This window comes from Triticum aestivum, chromosome 4B, assembly GCF_018294505.1.
Source record: "Triticum aestivum cultivar Chinese Spring chromosome 4B, IWGSC CS RefSeq v2.1, whole genome shotgun sequence".
NCBI lineage: Eukaryota > Viridiplantae > Streptophyta > Magnoliopsida > Poales > Poaceae > Triticum > Triticum aestivum.
The window spans coordinates 640,442,758-640,454,613 of record NC_057804.1 but is presented as its reverse complement, the minus strand read 5'-3'; the positions used below and the strand labels follow the sequence as shown (position 1 = coordinate 640,454,613).

General features: G+C 46.8%; 1 pseudogene; it reads right to left on the bottom strand.

Moving 5' to 3' along the window:
* Positions 1–8,735: 8,735 nt before the first annotated feature.
* On the bottom strand, positions 8,736–10,753 carry LOC123089529 (uncharacterized; annotated as a pseudogene).
* Between the last annotated feature and the right edge of the window lie 1,103 nt (positions 10,754–11,856).

Genomic DNA, 11,856 nt, shown 5'->3' with positions numbered 1-11,856 from the left:
ACTCCGGTGAACCGGGCTGTAGCGGGCTAACAGGACTCCGGTATTCATCGCGTGACATTTCCCCGAAGGGACAGACACAAGAACGAAGAAGGACACATGCCGGCCAGCCTAAGTGTTCCGGAGCAGTAGCAAGCTACCATGGCTCAGTGGAAACACTAGGAGAAATTTCCCGGTAAGAGAGGCTACTAAAGATAAACAACTAGATGGTCAGATCCCACACATACCAAGCATTTCAATAACATACACACAATATGCTCGATATGTGCAAATACAACATGGCATCACAACATGACTCTCCGACTCAAGTAATTTATTCATTAGGCTCCGAGGAGCGAGATATTACAAACATGGGTCTCATGACCCAACAATCAGAGCATATAAGTCAAAGCACAAGCGGAAGCTATCATGTCTGAGTACAGACATCTATAAATGAAAAAGGCTGAGAAGCCTGACTATCTATCAGATCCTGCCGAGGGCACAAGATCATAGCTGAGGTATCAAGCTAAACGTCGAAGTCCACGCGGAACTACTAGCGAGACCGAAGTCTCTCTGCAAAAACATAAAATAGGCAAACGTGAGTACAAATGTACCCAGCAAGACTTACATCAGAGCTAACTACATATGCATCATTATCAACAAAGGGGATGGTGGGGTTTAACTGCAGCAAGCCAGCTTTGACTCGGTGGCTATCCTGAACTACGACTGCAATGTAACTCTTTTGAGGTGGCGCACACGAGTCCACATATTCACCATATCAATACACCACTACGGATCCGCTCTCGTCTCCCTACGAGAACGCCATCCATAGCACTCACGCTTATCTTGCGTATTTTAGAGTATCCACTTTCACTTGTCTATGAACTGAAATAAGCAACCCAGAAGTCCTTTTCCACGGACACGGCTATTCGAATAGATGATGATAACCCTGCAGGGGTGTACTTCTTCACACACGCTCTCACCACTTACCGCCGTTTACACGACATGTACTCGGCAACCTTCAAGCGGAAGCCCAACGTGGGTGTCGGCCACGGCCTGCCTAAACACTCAAGTCTCTAGTCCAGGTTTATCGCCTATTCGGGTTCCATCCATGAGGAGATCCGGCCGGAGTTTCGCTCACAGCCCCAAACGATGTGAACAGGGTTCCGTGACACCAAACGGGCGCCCGGTTTACCCGGCCACGTGCCTACCGCATCACAGCCCACCCCTACGGTCAGCGCTGCGCACGGCCTCCAGCATACTACAAACACCAGAAACTACTTGCAACTCCTGGACAGAGGACAAGGGTGATTAAGAAGCCGAGAGGGTCCATTGGGTTCGGGCCCAATGCATGGTAGTAGCTGAATCATGGATCACAAACACAGAACTCAGTTCCTGAGGACGGCTGCAATGAGACAACCCACCATGTACTCCTACATGGCCTCTCACCGCTACCTTTACCAAATCGTGTTCACACGCTTAGCTCACACACCGTAGGACATGTTCACACACCTCTGATTCATCCCGGATGAATCAGACCTGACTCGACTCTAAGCAGTAGCAGGCATGACAAACAAGCATGAATGAGTAGGCACAACAGGGCTCAAACAACTCCTACTCATGCTAGTGGGTTTCATCTATTTACTGTGGCAATGACAGGTCATGCAAAGGATAAAGGGGTTCAGCTACCGCAGCAGGTAACAGATGAATCGTTGTTGTCCTAATGCAGTAAAAGAGAGCAGGAGCGAGAGAGTGGGATTGTATCGGAATGAACAAGGGGGTTTTGCTTGCCTGGCACTTCTGAAGATAACATTGAGTCTTCATCAATGTCAACGATCAGATCATCGTATCACGTCTATCGAGAGGGGACAAATACCGGCAACACAGAAGGGAACACAATCAATGCAATGCACAATATGATGCATGATCATGACATGGCAAAATGAATATGTTTTGAGCTAATGCAACTAGCAACAGATTAAATGAAGTTGGTTTGAATACAAGATTCAAATTCAAACTCCATATGTGATTATTTAAATGCCCTTTAATTGATTTGTGCTAAACAGCAGCTATAAGTTGTTCTAACATGCATGAAAATGGTACAGATGGATTCCTTGAATTTTTCTGGTAATTTTTCATATATAATTTATTTAATTTGGAGTTACGGTTGAATTTCTATGATTTTTAGAAGTTTATACAGTTTTCTGGAATTTCCTGAATAATATTAAATCCAGAAATGATTATGACGTCAGCACCACGTCACAGTGACGTCAGCAGGGTCAACTGGGCTGGCTCGGTCAAACCTGACGTGTGGGGGCCACACGTCAGTGACACAGGACCTAATCCCGGTCAAACCCAACGCTGACTGGGGTTTGACCAGGGGTGGGGCCCACTGTCAGTGGCTGTGGGGGTGTTTAGCGTGGTCATTAGTGCTAACTAAATCAGCGCCACGTCAGCTGCCGGCGTTTAACCGCCGGCAACCTCAGATCGCGGCGGCGTCCGCGTCGGGTTTGCGCTACAGGGCGCCGTTTTACTCGTGGTTTGCGGCTACGGCTAGCTGGCAAAGCAGCGCATCTAGTGGAGCGAACGGGAGGAGCTGGGGTGGCCTGAGTCGACGGCGGCGAGCTCCAAGGCGGCGGCCGGAGTTCGGGCACCTGCGGGTTTGGCGTTGTGGTGCTCGGGAGGGGAAGCTGGTGGGTTCTACGTGCTCCTGGTGAGGTTTGGAGCACGGTGGTGTGCCCGGCTTTGAGCCACGGTGGCTCTGGCCACGACGGTGACGAGGCACGGCGGCGGCGAGTTCTCGGATCTGGCGGAAGCAATGGCTAGAGCGGCCAAACGGCACGGGAAGAAGAGGGGAACGGGTCAGCGGCTCACCGCGAAGCTGCAGGGAGGGTTAGTGGGCTCGGGGGCGCGCCGGAGTGGCCGAATCGACGGAGAAGGGCGCTGGGGCCGAAGCTTGAAGACGATGGCGATGGCGGCTGCTCGGGGCCCTTCTGGTTGCGTGAGACAACGAGGAGGACGGGGGCGGAACAGCGGAGCTTTGGGAGGCGTCGGGGAGGCGAGACGGTGGCTGTGGCCGCGCGAGCGCTGGTCAGCGGCGACGGGCTCCATTCGGTCGCGGGAGGGGGAGCAGAGGAGCGAGGGGGAGGGAGGTCCAGAGAGCGAGGGAGAAGTGAGAGGGGTCGGGGAGGCGCATGGCGTCTCCGGGCGTCGAGGAGGGAGGCAACCAGGCAGGAGGTGGCCAGGGGGAAGCAGGAGGTGGTCGAGGCCTCTCGGGCGCGCGCCACGCCTCGCCTCTGTTCGTCCTCCTGGCAGAGGAGGAAGAGGACAAGGGGGAGGAGGTGGGCTGGGCCGGCCAGATGGAGCTGGGCCAGGTAAGTGGCGCCAGGTAAGTTCTGTTCTGTTTCATATTTTTCTTCTGTTTTGTTTTTATTTAATCTTTTGCCACTGTTTTGAAATAAAACAAATTCAAAGACAGTGACAAAATTCCCCTGAACATTTTATTTAGCACAATGGGATTATACCAAAGCACATAAAAATGTTTCAGTTATTTGAACATATATTCAGTAATATTTGGATATAAGTTCAAATTCAAAATAGTATTGATTTAAATTCAAAGTCCCAAAATAAATCCTTTTAAAATGTTCATTATTTTTGGTTTGGATCAAAACCCTTGCCAAAAATATTAAACATCTAAGAAGAGCATTTTGGAACAATGGATGAGATTTTAGGGTTTTTGCCCTTCTTTTATTTAGGGTTTTGAGGCTTCTGAATTCCTCAGTTCAGGTTTCAAAAAATTTAACCATGATGCTCAGATGGAAGCAGGCATAGGACAGGCCAGAACTAGGGATGTGACAATTAAATAGTGGTAATGACGACTATAATGATTTTTAGCTAGCTAGTATACCGTTAACTTGTTGGTGATGATATATATGATGCAATAGTTTTTATATTAATATGATGATGATGATGAGTTATTATATCACTTATGAAAAAACTGCAGATTAGTTTCAACTGGATGGATCCTTGCTAGCTAAGTGATCAAGTATATGCCATATCCATATTACTTGCTCACCTAATATAAGTGATCAAGTAATATATATATGGATATGGCATATATACTTTGATCACTTAGCTAGGATCCATGCATGCATCCAGTTGAAACTAATCTGCGGTACTTTCACCTAATGATTTAACAACTCATTATAATGTAAAAACAATCTCTAAATTAAATTGAAAACACAAAACTAAAGGAAAAATAAAAAATAAAACCAAAAACCCCCGAACATTTAGTACCGGTTGGTGTTACCAACCGGTACTATAGGTCTCCCCTCACCCGGCCCTGGCTCGTGCCACGTGGTGGCACTTTAGTGGCGGTTCGTGCCGAACCGGTACTAAAGGGGGGGCCTTTAGTCCCCACCCTTTAGTGCCGGTTACAGAACCGGCACTAAAAGTCCTTATGAACCGGTGCTATAGCCTGATTCTGCACTAGTGTTAGTACCGGTTGTAGCCACCACCCGGTACTAAAGGGGTTGCGCTTCCCGCCGCTTCGCCTGGCCAAAACAGACCTTTAGTACCGGTTAGTGGCTCCAACCGGTACTAAAGGTAGGTTCTATATAAGAAAACACTTCAAAAAAATTCGTCAGTTCGTTCTCCCTCTGCTTCTTCTCCTCTGCCCAGTCACCGCCGCCCCTCGTCACTGCCCCCGTCGCCGTCCCCATCGCCGTCGCCGCCGCCCCCGTCCCCGTCGCCGCCGCCCCCGTCCTCGTCCCCGTCGCCGTCCCCTCTGCCTCGTTGTCCCGTCGCCTCGCTGTCGCCGTCGCCGTCGCCCGCACTGTGAGCCCCTCTCCCCGTCCCTTCTCCTCCCTCCAATCGAAGCCGCCGTGCCACCGGCGCCGTAGGTGCACATGTGCACGTGCGCGCGCGTGCACACACACACACACGTGCGTGCGCGCACACACACACACATTTAGTTTTTAGTTTTTAGTTTTTTCTATTTTTAGTTTTGAGTTTTTTTTCTTTTTTTCTATTTTTTATAAAATGTTTTAGATGAATTAATTAATTAGATTAAATTAATGTTAAATAGTATATAGAAATGTTAGAAATGTTAGAAATGTTAGTTTTAGCTAGATGAATTAGATACCGGCAGAGAGGGAGAAGAAGCCCTGTTCGAGATCATACGCTCCCCTCGCGCGCCAGATGATTGAAATGAAGAAGATGGCGGCTCCTAATATCTGAACAATACCGGGGAGGGTGATGATATGATATTCGATCGCGACGACCGAATTGATGAAGTCATGGACGACGACTTTGATTATGATGGCGAAGAAAATGTTGATCTTGAAATAACAGAAACCGGTGAGGTATATTTATATAAGAAGGCATCTGGTGATCATCACATGTTTTAAATGGTTTGAAGATATATTAACAAATCGATCTTTCTTCTTTCATCCCTCCGGATTGAGCAAATCTTCTACAGGCAGAGTGCGAGGCCCGGGAAAAAAGTTGAAGGAGGGTGTAAAGTACAACATCGATGCCATCAAAACTAATGGCGAACCAATAACGCCTAAGAGCATTGCGTACAAGTTCATTCGTTAGTGCGGAGTCCTTGTGAAGGACAAACTCCCGATCTCCCTTCAAGAATGGAAAGAGCCATCAAAGCCCCGTCCAGATTTTACTTTTGTCGACGACAAAGCAAAAAAAAAGCGCTTTGGGAAGATCTAATGGAACATTTCATCCTACCAGATCATTTCACAGCTACAGAAAGTCAAGGACGCTGCTCTTAGGAATATGGCAATTGCATTCAACAACCACAAGAAAACTGTATGGAATAGCTACGTCAAAGCAAGAAAGAAGACTCCAGAATTCAAGGGAACACTGGAGAACCAAAGAGAACAGTCGGATGATTTCGTGAAATTCAAGGAATCAGAATTATCTAAGGAACGGTCCAGAAAAAACAAGGCCAATGCCACAAAAAAGAAGCAATTCCATAGGCCGGGGCCAGGTGGCTACGCGTGGCAATGCCTAAGTGGGATAAGTCTGAGCAAAAGATGCTGGCTGCACAGGTCACTCCAGTTACATTGTTGGCACCCCAGGTGCAGAACTTGGTTCTATGCGCATGGGGGGGAGGGGCGTTTGACCCGAAGACAGGCGAGGTTTCGAAGAAGGCATGTCTTAAAGGAGCCGATGATAAGTTAGTTGAAGCAATATAAGAAGCTCGAAAGGGGGTGTTCACACCCAACAAAGAGAACGATGAGCTTACGCGCGCCCTGGGAAATCCTGAACTCCCGGGAAGAACACGAGGCAAGGGCGTTGTTCCATGGTATGAGGGCTTTTCTGAGTGGAACGCCGACTACAGAAGCCGTGCGTGAAGGAAGATGGAGGAGGAGAAGAAGAAGAAGAAGCCGGAGGACAAGCAGAGGAAGCAGGAAGTAGAACGCCTTCAAGGCTTTTCTGAGTGGCACTCAAATTGCAGAGGGAGGAGCAGCAGATCGACTCGCTTAGCCAGGAAAGGGGGTCTCAGCAGCGGCCGCAACTAGTGAATGATCCAGCATTGGATAGCACCGTCCTATCCATGCCGAGAAGTAGCGTGGGTTCCGCCCCGGGCGACGCACTGCTGGATGGATACCCTGTGGATGATACCCTTCTTATAATCTTAAATATTTTTCAAAATTATGGCTTTTATTTTGGTTTAAGTAATTTTAAGTTTCAAATACGATAAAACTAACTTGCACGCACCCCAACTAAGGCCTACTACTTATCGCGAGACATGGGCCACCTGGCCCATTTACGAGCGTTGCAAGCGAGAATAGCTTCCAACTTGCTATAAGAGAGGTATAGACTCGCCCCTTCCCAAGGCCACGACATCGGCTCCCTCCTCCTCCTTGTCCGACGACCTTTTCAGCGACATGAGGAGTGGGGACCCGTCCGTCAATTTTTTTTATTCTTAGCTGTTTGTTTTCTCCGATGACATCGACGAGGTGATTGTGGCAATGACGTGTTGGAATAAGGTATGTCGGATCTTTGCTTACTTGACTCGTATGGGCATCAATAAATGGCTCGTGAGTTTGTGTCCTCGGATCTATGGGTTCTCTTCAAATGTCGGCAATTGATGCGTGGTTCCTTTGCAAATGGTTAATGCCCTTCTTCCTTTCCAACGGTTGCGGATGACGGTTATTTCTTCGCCAATGAAGATCTCGCTGGTCCAAGGACATTGGCGTCACGACCAAGGTGTGTTCATCAGTTTTAGTTCCCGGACAACCCGCGTAGCTCAAACGGCTTAGCAAACCACAAGGTGGATTCCCTTGGTGGAGTCCTCTTGGCGGCGCAGATGGTTCCTTGTTGTGGTGATGCTCTTCTTGGTGAGTGGTCTCGTCAATGACAAATCATGAGTGTTAAGGGTTGTTATTTATCTGTCTTGCAAAGTCCATTATATAAAACTACAGTTGTATCATTCTTATCTAAATAAATTAATTTGGCGTACCAACCTGTGGTTGGATGGTTAGGAAGACAGTGGTATGCCCATCCTACGAGGGTTCAAGTCCTAGACTTGAAATTGGTGCTCGTATTTTCTCAAAATGATGTAACGGCTCAGTCTCTGGACTGGAATCCTGGTGCTCGTATTTTTTTGTAATTATTTAAGGTCTTCCGACGATGTGCGCTCAATGACATGAGACGTTCCGTCGATCGCAAAGAGGTCTGTGATAACTTTGTCGTTCTCAAAATGATGTATCGGCTCGGTCTCTGGACTTGAAACCTGGTACTCACATTTTTCTGGAATTATTTCAGACCTTCTGACGATGTGCGTTCAATGACATGAGAACTCCCTGTCGGGCACAAAGGAATTTGTGATGACTTTGTCAATCTCAAAATGATGTATCTGCTAAGTCTCTCGTAGGTGCTCATAGGGGTAAATGTGTCGGCTCAGTCTCTTGAAGGTGCTCACAGGGGTAGGGTGTGAGTGCGTTCATATGGTCGAGTGTATGTACGTATATATGAGTGCCTACATTTGCAATGTGTGAAAAAAAGTTTATGTTCTTTTAGAAAAGTCAACACCCATGCACAAATTTAGTCTGAAACAGTGTTGTGGCAAAATTCGATGCACTGCCATCCGAAATATCTAAACAAACACATGCACCTCAAGAAAAGGCCAAATTTCAGTCGATCAACAATCAGAACAAATCTCCCGCCAACAACAGCTAAAGCCGGTCACATGTTCGGGTGATTATACAACAACAACAACAACAACAACAACAACAACAACAACAATAACAACAACAACAACAACAACAAATCCTTTAGTCCCAAACAAGTTATGATGTTCTAGTGATTATAACTACATGAAACTACTAATCAAGTATACCATATGAGCTGGCCATGTATCTTGTTAGACAGGAAATAATTTCACAATTAATTTTTTTTATAATTTACTGGCATATCCCTATAGAGATTAATGGTACTTCAGGAAATTAGATTAGTGCACTCACTACTCCTGCAAAGACAAGTTTCTCTCTGCTTGGGTTGGTTACAACTCTCCATCCCTAGGGATACTCCTACATCGTGGTGGTGATTCAAGAAAAAATCCGAGGGCGTCTACATTTACAAAATTGTTTAGATGAGTGGATGGATGCCTGTTTGGCCATATCCTCATCCAAGACGTGTATACGCAACCGTATTAACAGCTGCTAGAGATGCTCTAAATTAGAATAACTACGCCAAAATAAAGCAAAATGGAGGGGGCACAATATTTTGTCGATCATCACATAGAAAAGTATACAATGGGTAAAGGGAAACATATAAGAGCACACAACCCACAAAGTAAAAAAAATAAAAAATTACAATACACCATCGAATCACCACACAGAAAATCCGGGCCACTCCAATGCTGGAATGGCTTTATTTAATACGGCTAACTAATGCATGCATCTTCACATCAGATGGGCTCTTGTGTGGCTTCAAATTGAAAATTATAGTTGTTCATACCAGTGAACAGGCCATCGTCCATCTTGTAGGTAACAACCTCTCCTGTGATCAGAATGTCCCTCTGAGTGTAGGAGAACGGGACATCAATAAAACCCTGAGTCGCAGCCGCTCTGATTGTCACCTTGGTCATCGGAGTCACCACAGCCTGGTAGGAGGCCTCTTGTGACGTCGTTGTCTGAATGGATGACCCCCACTCGTACTCTGAGTTGAATTCAGTGGATACCTCAACCTTCCCTTCTGCTATGACCGGGATCCCGGCTCTTAACTTGGTCGTGACACCGATCTTGAGGCTAACAGTCGAGCTCCAGGTCTTGGCCTGCGTCTCCTCGTATTTCAGGGTCAGGGTTTTGGCATGTGTTTCATTGGTGTCATTGGTTGAAGTCATGCTGGGAAAGGTAAGAGGCTTCTCGCCGTAGATCCTAGCTTCGGAGAGCTTGAACTCCACGCCATAGACCTCTCGCGAAAGTACGGCTTCTTCCACCCGTAATCTTGCTTCAAGGGTGATGGTATCGACGGCGGCGTTAAGGCAGCTTGTCTTCTTGTCGGCAGTTAGCCTCTTGCAGTACCTGGAGTTTCGCAGGTTCTGGAGACCGATGTAGTCGGGCAACATGACCACCCTGAAGAGCGTGTCACGGTCTCTGCTGCTGGTGTCGGCCGAGTCAGCCCAGATCCAGTTGGGGCTGAGCCTCCAAAACCTATTGAAGTGGTTATATTTTATGCGCACGTTCCCATTAGCATAGTTAGGGAAAATAGTGTTGACCACAGTTGAATCTGCAATATCAGATGATGAGAATTCCAGGTAATTGCGTTTCTGGATGATCCTCGCCCGGAGGTACATGTCATTGTCGCCTTTAAAAGCAACATATTTAGGCAGTACCAATTGCTTCGACAGATCAATGGCGGAGAAGTCATGAAGAGATTTCACTTGATCAATTGCTTTTTCATGCCCTCCGGTTCCCAGACGCAGGTAGGCTTCTTAAGTTGTCCCCTTTTCCTTGGTTATATCAGATTCAGAGCTTGTTGTCTGCTGAGGACGGAAGAACCTGCATGCATGTGTTTCCATCCTATTAGAATGAGGACTACTAGACCAAGCAGCTATCAGTGTTGATCTTTTTTCTTTTTCTTTTTTCTCCAAGACATTACTCGCTCTGCCCATTATATAAGAGCGTTTTTGTCAGTACTGTAACCGATCTTATATTATGGCACGAAGGTAGTAATTATTAATTGATTATGCGTGGAGGCTTTGTCTAGTAAAATTTTAACAAAAAATTATACTGCTCCAGACAGAGTGAGTAGTAGACATAGAATGATTGGTAAATTGACGTGTAGACAGAAAAAATAGATGGTACTGTACGTACCTGATGGATAGATTATTGTCCGTGTCCGCGAGAGGGTTGGGCTCAAAAAGCGTGCATGATGGCTTGGACAGGTCGTCCTCCGGTTCATTGACGATGCCAATGATCCAGTGGCCGCTGCCTTCACCGACATGTTTGGCCACCCAGTACTTGTTGTTGTGGCAGCACCTGACGTGCAGGAGCCCGTCGTGCTCCTTGGATGGCTCCAGGTAGAATCTAGTGTACGGGCTTGCAAGGACATCGACGTCGTCGGCGCCGTGGCTCAGCTCCTCGAAGAACTTGCCTCCGCCGGCGCTCTCCTCGCTCCCTGCTTGCACGCTACCTAGGTACTTGCCGGTATGCTTTGACCGGAAAGCAACGCATTTCGGTGAACCCGTCATTGGAAACATCTCTTCAACTATCTGTGTGTGTGTGTGTGTGTGTGTGTGTGTGTGTGTGTGTGTGTGTGTGTGTGTGTTTGTGTGACTATCTAAGTTGTGCATAGCAGCTATATATACTGCTGCCGTGCTGCCGCTTAACGTATACATGCAACTCACGTGCGAGAAAACGAGAACATCATCCTTTCCTGTACAAGTTCTATGAATCCAGGAGACCAACCTCATCCTTCCAGATCTCACCTAATAATTCATTTTCTTGGTCACGGACCATTTGGCACAAATTATAGCCATTCAGCAGAATAGTTTCCTCGTTTTGCGCGTGTGCCAAGTGATCTATCTACAAGTAGTACGAGTGCCAAAGTGATTTGGAGCGGCTCAGCTGGCGCGGCAAGCCAAGAGCAAATGACAGCGCATGGAGCTAGCCGACACACCGGCCGTATTTTGACTCCTTTCTCTCGTTGGTCCTCCACTGGCCCATCCACACGGGTTGCACACCCTCTCCGCTCTCACTACAAACACGTTGCATGCATGCATGCATGCATGGCTTTCATAGGTGGTTGGAGAGTTTTCTTACGGTAGAAATGGATCAGGGTCATAGGTTGTTCACTAGTACAAAATCTCTCATAGCAGCGGTAAAACATAAATATAAGTTTACCTATGTGTAATGATCAATCAAACATTCATGACACAACATAGCTTATGTTGGGATAACGTCCTATAGGCAATGTATCCATAATTTCATTACCATTAGACAACCTACAATTGCATCTAATGGTTAATACTCCACCGAAGGTGTCCAAAACCCTTACTCTTGCCTGTTGGCCACGCGAATCAAAGTGATATTTCGGTCAACTATCCAGACGGTCAACTGCAAAAGGCACAATGGAATCACCCAGCGCACACCGCTGGTGTGTTTCCTGTCCACGAGGAAAGAAGACCGACAAGGTTCATATTTGGCTGTTTGTAGAATGGGAGTTGATTACCCAAGAATTTCTTGGTAAGAAAAGAGTAATTCACCTCACATATTAAGTAATAAAATAGCGCATTGTGAATAGGATCATCCATAAGTCATTATCGGGATAACAACTCAACTATATTTTATCCTTACTTAGGCAAATTCGACTGAGTTTTGCACTCTCTCATTGTCACCAAGAGTACTTCAAAAA